The sequence below is a fragment of the Podarcis gaigeae genome, assembly GCF_964106915.1.
Source record: "Podarcis gaigeae genome assembly, chromosome: 14".
NCBI classification, from domain to species: Eukaryota; Metazoa; Chordata; class Lepidosauria; order Squamata; family Lacertidae; genus Podarcis; species Podarcis gaigeae.
Genome location: NC_139690.1, coordinates 11340571 through 11357657, shown reverse-complemented (window position 1 = coordinate 11357657; position 17087 = coordinate 11340571). Strand labels below are relative to the sequence as shown.

The following is a 17087-nucleotide window of genomic DNA, read 5'->3' as shown; positions in this document are numbered from 1 at the left end:
GCAGCTGAATTAGAGGCAGTGTGGGTGTGGGTGTCCACACTGCTACCTCTATATGCCTGATGGGCTGGGGAAGCGCACCTAATGGGTTTTTTAATGTTTGTTTTCATAGAGAATCATAGAATCATAGAGTTGGAAGAGACCACAAGGGCCATCGAGTCCAACCCCCTGCCAAGCAGGAAACACCATCAGAGCACTCCTGACATATGGTTGTCAAGCTTCTGCTTAAAGACCTCCAAAGAAGGAGACTCCACCACACTCCTTGGCAGCAAATTCCACTGTCGAACAGCTCTTACTGTCAGGAAGTTCTTCCTATTGTTTAGGTGGAATCTTCTTTCTTGTAGTTTGGAACCATTGCTCCGTTTTAGTTGTATAGAAAAATCATAGGATTGGAAGGGACCCAAAGAGTCATCTAGTCATTGCAGCAGTATATTTATTTACTTCATTTGCATGACACCTTTTGCTCCAAGGAGTGTACAGGCTTCCTCCCGCCTCTCTGTTTCATCCTTATAACAATATAAAAACACCTTGTGAGGTAGGTTAAGGTCAATGGCTCACAGTCACCTGGTGGCCTTCCCTGGCTGAGAAGGGATTTGAACCCTTGCCTCCTAGCTCCTAATCTTGACAATCTAGCCCAGGGGCAGCCAACTTTGTGAACTCAGCATGTTGGTGGTCAACAACTCCCATCACCCCTGGCCATTGGTCCAGGGCCAGATTAAGGCCTTTAGAGGCCCCAAGCTCTGAAAAGATTATGGTACCTCCCCCCCCCCATATGTAATTCAAAATCAAAACAATGCTATAAACCACAACATAAACTTTTAAAATAATAAAACATAGATTTACTGCAACGCATAACAGAATCTGATTTCCTCGCGTTATTTCAATTTGTGTTAACAGGTCAGGAGGCCTCCATTTCCACCGTTCTTTTCCTCTACACCTATTTGTAGCCTTGCAACTGGGGATTATTTTTCTGTGGTTAGCGGAACGACATTCTGCATATGCTCAGAGGCATGTGCCCAACCTGAATTCTGGCACACAAGTTCCGAGGTTGAATCTGGTGTTCAGGAGGATGAGGCATGGCTCTCATTCAGCCCATCATGATTTGGGCTGAAGGTCACATTGGGAAATTGCCAGCCCTACTTGGAGCTGCCAGGGCATTCCTGCACCATAGGGGGTTGGACTAGATGACCCTTTGGGTCCCAACTCTACAATTCTAGGGATTGAACCTGGCGCCTTCTGTGTGCAGAGCAGATGCTCGACCGCTAAGCTATGGCTCTTCCCCTACAGTAAGTCAAAATCCAGACCTCATGCATACAACGTCCAGCCTAATTTTTGTTGCTGTTCCCTTCCCCTCAATCCCTTGGTTTGTTGCCTGGCAAGAGTTACGGAAAACTCAGAAAGCTTGCTCACTCTTTTGTGACATTCTGGTTAGCCCCAATATCAAAGTATTGCCCAACTGTGGGTTTTTGCAGGGGGGCTGTGGTTCCTAATGGCCGAACCTATGTTTGAGTTTTAAAACAGAATGTTTAGCAGATCCTTCACTGGGCATAAGGAACCCTAAGCTTGGATCATGTAGGTAGACCTCAGTCCTCCTAGCTTCCAGAAGAGTGGTCTCGAGTGGGAGTGGGGCAGATTACTTACAAGTAAGGTTATAACACACAGTTGCATGCATTCAAGGTTAAATTCCCATAAAGCACTGTAATAATAATAATTTATTATTTATACCCCGCCCATCTGGCTGAGTTTCCCCAGCCACTCTGGGCGGCTTCCAATCAAGTGTTAAAAACAAAACAGCATTAAATATTTAAAATTTCCCTAAACAGGGCTGCCTTCAGATGTCTTTTACAGAGAAGATAGCTGCTTATTTCCTTCACATCTGAAGGGAGGGCGTTCCACAGGGCGGGCGCCACTACCAAGGAGGCCCTCTGTCTGGTTCCCTGTAACCTCATTTCTCGCAGTGAGGGAACCGCCAGAAGGCTCTCGGAGCTGGATCACAGTGTCCGGGCTGTAGACACAAGATCTACCCGCTCTGGAAGATTGGCAGATGCAACTGATGGAGTATATGGAGATGGCGGAAATGACTGGCAGAATCCGAGATCAGGGAGAAGAGTCGGTGGAAGAAGACTGGAAGAAATTTAAGATGTATTTACAGAAACATTGCAAAATTTTTGAATGCGAATGATGTTGGAATGAAATGAAGTGGTTCTAGCAATATGATTAGAAGATAAAATTCGTGAGGATAATTACTAAGGGTAAAATTAAGAAGATATGAATTTGCTATTTAAATTTTTAAATGGGATACAAAAAAGGGAGATGTGAGGAAGTCATGAAAATAAGTTAATGAATGGTATGATATTTGAAAAAGGGATTTTTTAATTTTTCTTTTTAAGTTTTGGTTTTGTTTTGTTTTTTTTGTGTGTGTATGTGTATTTTTCTGTTTTTGTGAATCCTTTTTCTGTAAAACTCAATAAATATTATTATATATATAAAAAAAAAACACAGTGTCCGGGCTGAACGGTGGGTGTGGAGACGCTCCTTCGGGTATACAGGACCGAGGCCATTTAGGGCTTTAAAGGTCAGCACCAACACTTTGAATTGTGCTCGGAAACGTACTGGGAGCCAATGCAGATCTCTCAGGACCAGTGTTATGTGGTCCCGACGGCCACTCCCAGTCACCAGTCTAGCTGCCGCATCTTGGATTAATTGCAGTTTCCGGGTCACCTTCAAAGGTAGCTCCATATAGAGCACATTGCAGTAGTCCAAGCGGGAGATAACTAGAGCATGCACCACTCTGGCAAGACAGTCCGCAGGCAGGTCGGGTCTCAGCCTGCGTACCAGGTGGAGCTGGAAGACAGCCACCCTGGACACAGAATTAACCTGTGCCTCCATGGACAGCTGTGAGTCCAAAATGACTCCCAGGCTGCACACCTGGTCCTTCAGGGGCACAGTTACCCCATTCAGAACCAGGGAGTCCTCCACACCCACCCGCCCCCTGTCCCCCCAAAACAGTACTTCTGTCTTGTCAGGATTCAACCTCAATCTGTTAGCCGCCATCCATCCTCCAACCGCCTCCAGGCACTCACACAGGACCTTCACCGCCTTCACTGTAGATTTACCCTGCCTCAGAGTATTTTGGGGGGTTAATTTTTTATTATCTCATCATAACCAGAGAACTGGGTCCTTCTGGAGGAATAGTAATATCCTAACTCAGAGACTGAAGGGTGGAGACTGCCTCTCTTCCTCCCTGAAGGACACACCTGTCTGTCCCAGCCTTTCCTTGGGGGCAATCTTAGAAACTATCTCGATCACGAGTTCTAATTATAGCAGAGCACCATCCTTCAAGGTTCATGAGGAAGCACTTGTTAAAAAGGAACGTAACCATAAGCAGCAATCTTGATTCCTAAGCTGGAACCACCAGAAAAGCCAGTCTGGTAAGCATCAAAGAAATCTTCCCCTATCATTGATGTATAATGAACCATGCGCTCATTTAATTAAACAGTGTGCCTCTTTGCAGTGACACAATATAGATGACTTAATTATGAGGAAGGTATTGGAACATGTCATCCCAAGATGCTTAGCTCATTTCTGTCACCACCCGTGAACATATGCACTCATCAAAGGACATGCATGTCTGGGGCTGGCTCCCCACTCAAAAATGCATTCTTTCAGTGCACCTTATTCCTGCTACTGAAACGGCACCAAGATTCAGATCGTGATTGTGCATCTGTTCGCCTAGCAAAGCCATTGAAGTATTTTAAACATTGTTTGGTTTATATTTCATTTCTCCCAGGCTTTCGGCTAATTAAACCATTGATGGCCTTTTAAACTGGAGGTGGGGGTATTGTGGGGTTTTTTGTTACTATGGTATGTATTTTCTGTACTTGTATATTGTAAAATACCTTGTGATATAATAAATAATAATAATTATTATTATTATTCACAGGAAGGGTGCAAGTGTACTCCAACAAATGTAGGTTTGCACAATTAGGATCAAAACACTCTGTTGATTGCCGTAGTTTAACAAGTCCATCTTTAAAAAGAAACAGACTTTTTGCCATTAGGAAAGAGATGGGGAAGAAGAAGAAGAAAAAGAAGAAGAAGAAGAAGAGTTTAAATTTGATATCCCGCTTTATCACTACCCTAAGGTGTCTCAAAGCGGCTAACATTCTCCTTTCCCTTCCTCCCCCACAACAAACACTCTGTGAGGCGAGTGGGGCTGAGAGACTTCAGAGAAGTGTGACTAGCCCAAGGTCACCCAGCAGCTGCATGTGGAGGAGCGGAGATGCGAACCCAGTTCACCAGATTACAAGTCTACTGCTCTTAACCACTACACCACCCTGGGGAAATGAATTCAAACATGAAGGATGAGCTAATGATTAACAGGAAGACATCTAAACACCACACAGGCAAATCGGGATGAATGTTCTTTGTTGTATAAAGGTAAAGGTAAAGGTACCCCTGCCCGTACGGGCCAGTCTTGACAGACTCTGGGGTTGTGCGCCCATCTCACTCAAGAGGCCAGGGGCCAGCGCTGTCCGGAGACACTTCCGGGTCACGTGGCCAGCGTGACATCGCTGCTCTGGCGAGCCAGAGCCGCACACGGAAACGCCGTTTACCTTCCCGCTGGTAAGCGGTCCCTATTTATCTACTTGCACCCGGAGGTGCTTTCGAACTGCTAGGTTGGCAGGCGCTGGGACCGAGCAGTGGGAGCGCACCCCGCCGCAGGGATTCGAACCGCCGACCTTTCGATCGGCAAGTCCTAGGCGCTGAGGCTTTAACCCACAGCGCCACCTGCGTCCCATTCTTTGTTGTATAAGTTCCCACAAATAAATTGGGATGAATGCTCACAAAGACCAGGCGTAGTCTAACCTCTGCATAAGCTTTGTGCAAGCAAATCAGGATGAATGCTCAATGACATATAAGGAAGCTGTAGACCTATACCTGCCAAGGCATATTATTTTTTTCTCTTTTCCTCTCCCAAGCTCAAGCCATTCTATGACGGTAACTCCAGGTTAGACAAAGAGGGCTAGTTCAAGACATGTGGAGGCCAAGGGTGAGGTCGTTCCTCCCCACCAACTGCCATAAATAGAAGCCTACTGGACTGACAGCTGACTCTTTGTGATAGAATTGCATCCTCCACTACACCTAAGAGCAGTAGCCCAGGTAAGGGGATGCTGTCACAGCTCTGTGGAGTAAACACTTCTGTCCTTCTAGAGAGGAAGATGGCCCAGAGATATTGGAAGCAATGGCAAGGATGGGATAGGACTGCTGCTGCTGCTGCTGCACACACTTATTGTGTCAATCAAACAATTTATTGGGTCAATGTGGACTCCCCCCCCCCCCCATTTACAGAAATCTTAGTTAATCCTATGCTACTTTATTCATCCGTTAAACCTGCACAAATATGAGTTGATAATTAAAAGTATTGGGGAAAATGAGAGGTGATGTACTCCACCTTGAGCTCTATGGAGGAATGGTGGGCTATAAATCTAGTAAATAAATAAATGGTGGAATGGAGTATTCTGGAAAGGGGTGTGACTTGCTGGCTGGAATGTGAACAGGAACACTGTGCACTGCTGTGTTTTGTTGCAGCAGGTCCCGCTTGTTCTAATTAACAAATCACAGATTCCCTCTTGCAATGTTTCATTGGGCTCTTTACTTGAGTTTCTGCAAAAAGAGCTTCTTTTTGTCTTTGTTCATCTTTCTTTCTCTCTTTATATTTCTTAAAGACATAAGCACCGCCAACTGCTCATCTCTTCTGTGTGTGTTTTAAACATTTTGCGTTTCCCCGAGAGCTGGTATAATTTAAATTTCTATTTCATGGTAGATGTCAGAAGTTAGGCTACTCCTCTGAAAAGGAAGTTTTACTATTACTATATATTTTTTAAAAAAATCTCTCTTGCTCAAGCATGTAGTTGCAAGTTTGGGAAAAGACTCGCCTTCTAAGGAGCACTGCAGAATTATAATAGACCTCTGCTCAATGGCAGGCATACCCTTGAGCATACAAAAGCCTCTCTTCATCCAAACCATGGGCAGGATGCCAGAAGTACTCAACTTGGCTTGGTGGCATCTCTCAGCGCCACCCCCCTTCCCGCCTATCACACTCAGAGGAAACTGTCACAGCCATTATACAACTCAAGCAGATCAGTAGCAGAAAACTCCCGGTTTAGCATAGAGGGTGCTTTTCATGGGATGGAACAAAGAGCTCTAAGATAGCATTGTCTTTCATGTGGGACTCTCCCATCCCGAGCCCCGAAGAAGTGGGGAAATGACAATGGACCACAAGTGTAGTTAAGGCAAGCGGTAAAAGCAAGGCTACGTCATGGAAAAGCCTTGTAAGATTCTGCAGCTTACAAAAACGACATTAGTTGGGCTAATGACACGAAATGCGGCGTATGTGAACTACCCAATGTTCACATGAGGTCTGAGAAAGTGCCAGATTCCAAACTGATCCGATAATAATTGCCACCGAAGCGACAAGTGACAGTTTGGCCTTGTTTTCCCTATTAAGAAAGCATATCATTTATTTAGGGGACGCGGGTGGCACTGTGGTCTAAACCACAGAGTCTCTTGGGCTTCCCGATCTGAAGGTCGGCGGTTCAAATCCCTGCAATGGGGTGAGCTCCCATTGCTCTGTCCCAGCTCCTGCTAACCTAGCACTTCGAAAGCATGCAAAAAAATAATAAGTGCAAGTAGATACTGCTCTGGCGGGAAGGTAAACGGCGTTTCCGTGTGCTGCTCTGGTTTTGTTGTTGCATTGTGCCATAAGTGGCTTAGTCATGCTGGCCACATAACCCGCAAAAACTGTCTGTGGACAAACGCCGGCTCCCTCGGCCTGTAAAGTGAGATGAGCGCTGCAACCCCAGAGTCGACTGCGACTGTATTTAACTGTCAGGGGCTCTTTACCTTTTTTACCTTTATCATTTATTTATTTCTAATTTGGGGGGGGGGGGAACCACTGATGCATTTTATTCAGGCTTGTAGTCGACCTGACCTTTTCATTGGCCTGATGAAGTTCTGATTAGCAGTTTGAAAGTTATTAAGGTTTTTCTACCCCATGTTAATATCTATGGCAAAATAGGTTGTGCCCTGCTGTCTTGGCAATGGACCACCTAGGTATGCAGAACTCTGTTTCCCATGTGGTGCTTCTGCCTATTCTGGCCACCATTCTCTATCAAAAATGTAATAGACTCTCCCCTGCATTATGCAGTTCTTAGTAGTACATCAGTTCGGGAACAAATCCTTTCCTTTATGCATCCTTGAACAAGTCTTTCAAGTGTGTCTTCCTGATCATCCTGTGCTTTGATGGCAAATGATATCAAAGGCCTTCCATCTCTGGGCAAACTCTCTCTTGTCCTGCCAGCACTATAAACAGATTGATTCATGTGCTAAGGTGAGTGGTTGATCAAAACGGAACCTGGTTTGAGAGAGGTAGTAAAACTGATGATCCTGTTTTGTCCACTATCGTGGATGGTGGTGGTGTGAACTGAAGTTGGCAGTGCTCTGGGTGGATACAGAAGACCTGGCATTTCAGTGGCATTCAGTGGCAGAGGCATTTCTGACTGTTAAGTCGAAGGTGCTGCTTTATTGCTTTGCTAGACAAGTTCCAAAATTTCTGTTTCTAACTTGCAAGGCTAAGCAATGTGATGGCTTGCTTCTTTTCAGAGCATAGTATATTGGACGCGGGTGGCGCTGTGGGTTAAACCACAGAGCCTAGGACTTGCCGATCAGAAGGTCGGCAGTTCGAATCCCAGCGACGGGGTGAGCTCTTGTTGCTTGGTCCTTGCTCCTGCCAACCTAGCAGTTCAAAAGCACGTCAAAGTGCAAGTAGATAAATAGGTACCGCTCTGGCGGGAAGGTAAACAGCGTTTCCGTGCGCTGCTCTGGTTCACCAGAAGCGGCTTAGTCATGCTGGCCGTATGACCCGGAAGCTGTACGCCGGCTCCCTCAGCCAATAAAGCGAGATGAGCACCGCAACCCCAGAGTCGGTCACGACTGGACCTAATGGTCAGGGGTCCCTTTACCTTTTATATTAAGCTGAAACTATTTATTTTTCTTTTCTTTTTTTAAATTTTAAATTTTAATTGGAATTTTATTTACAACATAACACAACCCCCCCACCCCCAATACACATTAGGTAAAGGTAAAGGTACCCCTGCCCGTACGGGCCAGTCTTGACAGACTCTGGGGTTGTGCGCCCATCTCACTCAAGAGGCCAGGGGCCAGCGCTGTCTGGAGACACTTCCGGGTCACGTGGCCAGCGTGACATCGCTGCTCTGGCTCGCCAGAGCCGCACACGGAAACGCCGTTTACCTTCCCGCTGGTAAGCGGTCCCTATTTATCTACTTGCACCCGGAGGTGCTTTCGAACTGCTAGGTTGGCAGGCGCTGGGACCGAACGACGGGAGCGCACCCCGCCGCAGGGATTCGAACCGCCGACCTTCTGATCGGCAAGTCCTAGGCGCTGAGGCTTTAACCCACAGCGCCACCTGCATCCCAATACACATTAAACGTGAACATAAGATACAGTGAACATGACATACAACAATAAAAGGTAAAGGTACCCCTGCCCGTACGGGCCAGTCTTGACAGACTCTAGGGTTGTGCGCTCATCTCACTCTAGAGGCCAGGAGCCAGCGCTGTCCACAGACACTTCCGGGTCACGTGGCCAGCGTGATGAAGCTGCTCCGGCGAACCGACACCAGAGCAGCACACGGAAACGCCATTTACCTTCCCGCTATAAAGCGGTACCTATTTATCTACTTGCACTTAAGGGTGCTTTCGAACTGCTAGGTGGGCAGGAGCTGGGACCGAATGACGGGAGCTCACCCCGCCGCGGGGATTCGAACCGCCGACCATGCGATAGGCAAGTCCTAGGCGCTGAGGTTTTACCCACAGCGCCACCCGCGTCCCTTGACATACAGCAATACAGACAACCAAATAACTTCCTTTATCCTAAACTTCCTTTATCCTGTATCTGGCCTCCTTATTTACTTCTTAGAAACTGTGTCCTTTATGAATAATTATTAAGATTTTTCTAATTATAACTTAAATATCCACAAAGTCTCCTGCAGACATTAATCAAAACAAGTCTAGGTATGTATTTTAAGGCACTGTTTTGTGAAGTAGTCTCTGCGTTTCCCCGATGCTTTTTGAAACTCTTGTCTAGTATGATCTCTAATTGCCTCTGTTAATCTAGCCAGTTCAACATACTCTAACAGTTTATCTTGCCATTTCTTTTTTGTTGGCTGTCAGGGAACTGCCATCGGAGCCAGAGGCGGAGGGAAGGCTCCAGAGGGATGCCAGAGAGGGTCCCAGTAGGGAGAGAGGCAGCCCATCTGCTGGGGAAAGAAATCAGCGTAGCACCAGTGGAGAAGGGGGGCAGAAAGGAGAATCGGCAAGGGGGCTCCAGGACTCCTCACCGGAGACCAGCGGGGAGAGCACGGGTCCCCCGCTGCCCACACCCTCCCTGCGCAGAAGACTTCCGCGCAGGGAGAGTAGGAGGAGACTTGGCGTCAAAGAACTTCTTTGCTGGAAGAAGTTCAAGAAACGCCCACTGACGGATTCTGCCAGCGACTGAGACAGCCACGGGTGAGAGGCTGTCCAGACAGAAAGGGTTCACCCAGGTAGCCCAGCCAGGTGTGGCCATGATTTACGCACGAGCAACCCCTAGAACCATTACATTGGCACAGTTTCTTTTTTCCAGTTTTTAGCAGTTAGGATCCTTGCTGCTCCTGTGGCATAGAGGAATATTTTCTGATCGTCTCTTGCTATGCCTGTGTCCATTATCCCTAGTAGAAAAACTTCTGTATTTTTCATAAAGTTATGCTCAAACATTTTTTTAAGCTCATCATACACTGTGTTCCTGAAGCTTTTGAATTTTTCACATGTCCATAAGTGTCCCCTCTTTTTTACCACACCTCCAGCACAGATTTGTTTTTGTCTTATACATTTGAGCTATTTTGGTAGGTGTTAAGTACCATCTATAAAACATCTTGATTAGGTTTTCGCTCAATACTTCACAGGCTGTAAATTTCCAGTTTTTTCTCCATAGTTCTTCTTCCCATGCTGTTAAGTTAATGGTTTTCCCAATATCTAAAGCCCACTTGATCATTAGAAACTGTTTTTTTTCCCTTTAAGAAACATGCACTTTGAAATGTATGTTTCTCCCCTGTTCCCCTTATGTCAGCTCAGATAGTCAGTAGCAGTGGCGTAGCGTGGGTTGTCAGCACCCGGGGCAAGGCAAGTAATTTGTGCCCCCTAACCCGTGGATTTGCGCCCCCTAACCCGTGGATTTGCGCCCCTAACCCTAACCCCCAGATGTTGCACCCGGTGCGGCCGGCCTCCCTGCACCCCCCACGCTACGCCACTGGTCAGTAGAGCATGAGACACTTAATCTCAGGCTCATGAGTTTGAGCTCTAGGTTAGGTAAGTTTCCTGCACTGCAGGAGTTGGGACTAGATGACTTGCATAGTCTCTACAATTCTGATTCTATGAACTTTAATTTGGAGAAAGGGCTGTAAAAGTCACCCTATATTTAAATGTACCTGTTTAATGCAAAAAAAGTTTTTTTTTTTAAAAAAGTCATTGCTTTGTAGGTTACAAGGGCAAGGGTCCTCCCCCCCGCCATCCCTGCCACTCAAAAAACCTTTGTTTACACCCCCACCCCAGCCTGGATGAATTGGTAGGAGAATGTGGAAAAGAAATTACTGGCCTCTGGGTAGAGTGAGTGCCCAATGATAAGAGTGTCCATAAGGCCTCTCTGGGTAAGAACTGGAATGGGAGTGTCTGCAGTACCCTAGGTGAGACATGGATGCTTGAAGGTTGAGTCTTGCATCCAAATTACTGGAAATAAGATACAGTACATCATCTGGAGCATGTCGATGTTTTGCATGCTACTTTCTTATTTCTGCATTAGGCAGTATTTTCTCTCCCATCTAGTTTTAAGCTGTTAAGTTGTTTTATTTGTATTGTTTTATACAAACGTATTGTGTGTTTTTTTACATACCGTACTTTTTGCTCTATAAGACTCACTTTTTCCCTCCTAAAAAGTAAGGGGAAATGTGTGTGTGTCTTATGGGGCGAATGCAGGCTGCACAGCTATCCCAGAAGCCAGAACAGCAAGAGGGATTGCTGCTTTCACTGCGCACCGATTCCTCTTGCTGTTCTGGCTTCTGAGATTCATAATATTTTTTTTCTTGTTTTCCTCCTCCAAAAACTGGGTGCGTCTTGTGGTCTGGTGCGTCTTATAGAGTGAAAAATACAGTATATTGGTTGACGTTGCTGTTGCTGCTGCTGCTATTTACAGTATTTTGAACTGACCAGGTTACACCAACACCTTTTCAGTGTTGGTGAAGAATACACCCCCTCTAAACAATTTCATGAAACAATTTATTTTAAAAATAACAATAAACACAGGCACTCAAAATCTGCAGACAAAATGTCAGTATTATTATCATTAAGTACAGACATACCTCGGGTTAGAGACGCTTCAGGTTGTGTTTTTTCGGGTTACAGACCGCCCAAACCCAGAAGTACCAGAACGGGTTACTTCCGAGTTTTGGTGGTCGCGCATGCACAGAAGTGCTAAATTGTGCTTTGCGCATGTGCAGAAGCGTCAAATCGCAACCCGTGTGGGCGCAAACACATAGCTGTGGGTTGCGAACGCTGCAGGTTGCGAACGTGCATCTTTCATGGATCATGTTCGCAACCCGAGCGTCCACTGTACAGCGGTACCTCGGGTTAAGTACTTAATTCGTTCCGGAGGTCTGTTCTTAACCTGAAGCACCACTTTAGCTAATGGGGCCTCCTGCTGCTGCCGCACCGCCTGAGCCCGATTTCTGTTCTTATCCTGAAGCAAAGTTCTTAACCTGAAGCACTATTTCTGGGTTAGCAGAGTCTGTAACCTGAAGAGTATGTAACCTGAGGTACCACTGTATATAATTTATTTTATGAATCTGCTTTAGTGGTTTATTTTAAATGGCTCAAGCAAGCAGGCAAATATATTATATTATATTTTAATTTTATTATATTAATGGCTCTCAGAAGTGAAATGCTGAGGGTAATTCATTCGGTGGAGTGCAAGACCCTTAATGTCAGGGTCGGGGGTTCGAGCCCCACGTTGGGCAAAATATTCCTGCATCGCAGGGGGTTGGACTAGATGATCCCCGTGGTCCCTTCCAACTCTATAATTCTATCATTCCTTCTTTGGGGGAATCCCAGGTCTGTGTGCGCAACCGAAAATGGGGCGGCAGCGTCACACCCGGGGTTCTCTCCTCCCGCTCCATCCCTCGAGCGAGAGGCTTCCGGACTACAGCCCAAATCAATGGCGGACTACGCCTCCCATGATCCCACGCGAGCGCCTCCTCGGAGCCTGTCCTGGGAGGGGCGCGCAGGCGCAGTGGCCGGGCGGAGACTCGGCAGCCGCAGCCTTGTACGTTTCCTCTCCTTCTTCGAAAAGGTTGGGAGAAGTTCGCCGCCTGGCTGGGTGAGTCGTCCGGGGGCGACGAGGGGGGTCGGGGCGGGAAGGGCGGGGTGGAATTAGCCGGGTCCGGGTGAGGCCCTTGCATCTGGAGGGGACTGCTGTCACTTTGGCCGCACTTTGGGAAAAGTTGGGGGGAAAGATTCCTGCCTTGCCGGGGTTGGACTAGATGACCGCGGGGGACCCCTTCCAACTGCAGAGCACTAGGTGAGGCGGAAAGAGGAGGGAGCTAGCTGCCGTTGTGGGAAAGCAGGCGTAGCTTATTATTATTATTATTTAAAAGGATGGTATGCACAAGGACAAAGAGTCAGTTGAAGCTCTCTTTTGGGGGAGCAGTTGCTCTGCAGATCCAGCAACGCGGAGTAGGATCCGGAGTCGCTCCACTTCCACACCCGCTTCAGTTCTTCCCCCCTGCCTCCCTTCCCCACAGCTCTTTTCCTCTGCAAACTTGACAAACTCACACCCAGGAAGCTCAACTCCACCCCTTGTCGCATCGTGAATCTTATCCACCACCCCCTCTCCATCTGCTCTGCAAGGATTTCCTCCCTCTCTGACTACATGCCGGCTCCCCAACTCAGGGAAACTTACTCCCCCCCCCCCTCTCTCTCTCTGAGGGGGGAAATGTTTTGCAAGTGGGGTTTGGTGTTCTGTTTGATGCTTTTGTCTCCCCATCCCACCTTGGGCTTTTCTGCTCAGGGCTGCAGCATGCAGAACGTGTTGTTTTTGTCACCAGTATGATTTCCCCATAAAGAGGGCATATGTGTCGCTTTTGGTCCACAGCTGATTAAAAATGGCCAAGAGTTTAATGGCAGGTGAGAGTGAGCCTTGTTTTGCCATGGTGCCTGCCTCCCCTTGGCTGTGGAACATTTTGTACTACGCCCAACATCTTGGTACAAGCGAATCCTCTTTTGCTTTTCGGTGTTTTCCGTTCCTGTTGCATGCAACAAAAGATCGCTCTTTGCTTTACATCTGTTCTAGGTGTGCAGGGTGAATGGAAAGGAAATGCTTTCTCACTGAAGTCCAGAGTGAGCAACTTTTAATTTAGACTCTGGACTTAATGCCCTTCCTGCTTCCCCAGTGCCGGCTGAGGTGGTAATGTAGGAACTAGGAAGTGACTCACACTATATCTTTGAAACACATTCTTTCCCTCGCAGAATTCTGGGCACTGTAGTTCGCAAAGGGCTGCTGGGAACTGCAACTCTGCGAGGGGTAAACTACAGGGCCCAGAATCCTTTAAGGGAAAGCATGTGCTCCGATTGTGCTTTAAAGGTACGGTGTCTTCATAGCCTTGTTTTGGAACACATTGTGCAGCTGATGCTCCTATATCTCCACCCTATAATGGTCATTTGGATCCCACCAATTTTTCTGGGCACATCCGTAGGTGTGGATTGACATGCCCATCTGGGGGTGTGAGGTGAAAGACGAGGAGCTGCCCCTGCCCCTCTCAGAGAAGTACATTATTTTTATTTCATTTCCCATTGGGTGAAGGAGGGCTGTCCTACATGCCTGTCTGAATGTTTGGATTGGCTTTGTGCTGGCATGCCATTGAAAATGCTTTCAGGAGAATAAAAAAGGTAAAGGGACCCCTGACCATTAGGTCCAGTCGTGACCAACTCTGGGGTTGCGTGCTCATCTCGCTTTACTGGCCGAGGGAGCTGGCGTTTGTCCGCAGACAGCTTCTGGGTTGTGGCCAGCATGACTAAGCCGCTTCTGGTGAACCAGAGCAGCACACGGAAATGCCGTTTACCTTCCCGCCGGAGCGGGACCTATTTATCTACTTGCACTTTGACGTGCTTTCGAACTGCTAGGTTGGCAGGAGCAGGGACCGAGCAACGGGAGCTCACCCCGTCGCAGGGATCTGAACTGCCGACCTTCTGATTGGCTAGAAATGAAAACAGTACCGGTATTCCATGATAATCTGCGTAAAGAATGTTTCTTTGAAATATGGTCAGGTGGTCTTAAAGGGAAATGTGCCGTGGAAACCCATCATGTATGCGTTGTTGGCATCAGACCTTTCCCAAGCAGCTCACCAGGCTGAGGAAGGCTGGAGGCTCCTTGCATGAGGCAACTGAAAAATATAGCAAATAAACAATCCAAGCCTATGGCTATCGGGCCAATTCTTAAATAAAAGACTGGTCTATTACAGTGGCAGTTAAACAAACAAACAAACAAACAAACATCCTAGAATCATAGAATCATAAAATTCTGGAGTTGGAAGGGACCTTGTGTATCATCTAGTCCAGCCCCCTGCAATGCAGGCTTCTTTTGCCCAGTCCGTGCCTCGAACTCGCAACCCTGAGATTAAGCGTCTCACGCTCTGCTGATGGAGTTGTCATTGGCATCCGTTTAGCGGACTAGAAGAGTTCAAAGAATGTCAACAGTGTCTATTGAAGTATTCCCATATTTGTAAGGTGTTGCTTTCAGAAGTTGGGGTTATATCCAATGCTAGTCCAGACCCCATCCGCACTAAACATTTAAAGCAGTATCATGCTACTTGAAACAGTCATGGCTTCCTTCAGTCTTGGGAACTGTAGTTTGTTATGGGTGATGAGAGCGGCTAGGAGACCCCGATTCTCCTCACAGAGCTGTAACTCTGAGGAGTTGAACAGTCTGTCCCTCTTCCCAGGGAACTCTGGGGATTGTAGCTCCTTGAGGGGAAAAGGCGTCTCCTAACTCTCAGCACCTTTGACAAACTAAATTTGAAGTGCTGTGACACTGCTTCAAGTGTATTGTACAGATGGGACCAAAGTTAATGAACATGACTAACTTCTGCTCAAGCAGATGACTAACTTACGTCCAGGAATTTCACTGGGTGTACTATGAGCAGAACTTGGTTCGATACAACCTCGAGATCTCCTACTTATCCTTTTCTTCTGCTTGTATTATTGTGCTACAGTTTCAAACGAGCCGTTTTAGCTTCCATGGGACTTTTTAAAAAGCTGCACAGGTATGTGTCCCCCCCCAAGGTATCTCGACTCAGGAATGCTCACCTGATGTGGCGTGCCTAATAAAATGTTAGGTGTGCGCCGTCACTCTTATTAATGCAAAGCAGTTCCGGTGCTGAGCGGCGTAGCTGAGTAGAAGCAGGAAATAAGAGCATTCGAAAGGTATGTTTGGCTTCTAGAAATGGTACTTTGAATGGCGGGGCTCCCTTCGGTCTCTAGGCTCTGTTTGCTATGTAAATGTGTACATACTCAAAATGTTTCCATAATGCTTGGGGCATCTCCTAGACCAGTTTGTTTGCTTTGGCCTCCGGGGGATATAAAGTTCAGCAGAGGGGGAAACAACCAGAGCGATTGTCTTTCTTCTTTTAAAGATAAACAAACAGTGGGAAGAGAACGGAGTGGCAGGCAAAACACCCCAATCATAATCCTCGTGATGCTGGATATGTCTTTCCCGATACTTTTTTTGAGTGGTGCATGCTTGGGAAATCTTATAGCAAAACCAGATGTGAGGAGTTGCTGATTCCCAAAGGAGACAAGTTGTCGCTGCTGGAGGAAAGGGAAAAGGGAAAAATCGGTTCAGGCCAAAATACAAATTAAAAAATTAATAAATCTGGCTTGGGATACCTAGAATCACTGAGTTGAGAGGGAACCATGATCAACCAAAATATCAATTAGGCTTACACTCTCCCCAATCTACCGATAGCTCAGACCACACCACGGATGTGGCACCTCATGTTCAGGGACCAAATGTGGCCCTCAAGCCCTTTCAGCCTGGCCCTCATGACCCGGGGTTGGCAACCTAAGGCCCATGGGCCACAAGTGGTCCATGAGGGTTGTTTAACCGGCCCATGGACCTCCACCGACTGCTCGGTCAGCTTCTGTGTGCCGGACTAAACCGGCTTTGAGCAGAGCGGGGACTGCCTTCCGTGACGCTGGCTGGCTTCCCATTGGCTGCAGGAGCTTCCTGCAGCCAATGGGAAGCTGCACATGCCTCCTCCGCGCCAGAAGGAGTGCAGGAAATAGTGTTTGCGCATGCGTGCGCGCGCACTCCGGCCCACCGCGGCGTCTGCAGGACCGTGAACTGGCCCAAACCACAAAAACTTTGCCGATTTCTGCTTGTGACTCTCCATGGACCTGTCACACACCTGTTTGCACACTCGGCAAATGTTTCCCCTCTAGCTGGAATGCATCTCTGAACCCTGATAATACTTCATTCTACAGTGGTACCTCGGGTTACATACGCTTCAGGTTACATACGTTTCAGGTTACACACTCTGCTAACCCAGAAATAGTGCTTCAGGTTAAGAACTTTGCTTCAGGATAAGAACAGAAATCGTGCTCCGGTGGCGCGGCGACAGCAGGAGGCCCCATTAGATAAAGGGGTTCTTCAGGTTAAGAACAGTTTCAGGTTAAGTACAGACCTCTGGAACGAATTAAGTACTTAACCTGAGGTACCACTTGTATTTTATTATTGAAGTTTTCACAGTACAATTAGAAAGAACAAACCAATTACAAAAAATTAAAGAAAATAACCCATGGAAAGAAGAAACGGAAAAAGAAACTACAAAATCCTCTTCCACCCCTATATCTTAACTTTCACCCCCTACAGAGGAAGGTGTGCTCTTCCCAGCTCTAACCTGGGGTCATCCCTCTCTTGTCACAGCC

The 17087-nt window shown here is 47.1% G+C and overlaps 1 protein-coding gene across 3 annotated transcripts in view; it reads left to right on the top strand.

Moving 5' to 3' along the window:
• Positions 1 to 12370: 12370 nt before the first annotated feature.
• LOC310831722 (tropomodulin-3) overlaps positions 12371 to 17087 on the top strand; it is a 50496-nt gene continuing 45779 nt past the window's right edge. For 2 of the 3 annotated variants that reach the window (XM_083712841.1, XM_083712840.1), the window contains exon 1: positions 12371 to 12483. The gene's annotated coding sequence lies outside the window, so the exon portion shown is untranslated. The remainder of the gene's footprint in view (positions 12484 to 17087) is intronic. The other variant, XM_083712842.1, reaches the window with a different exon arrangement.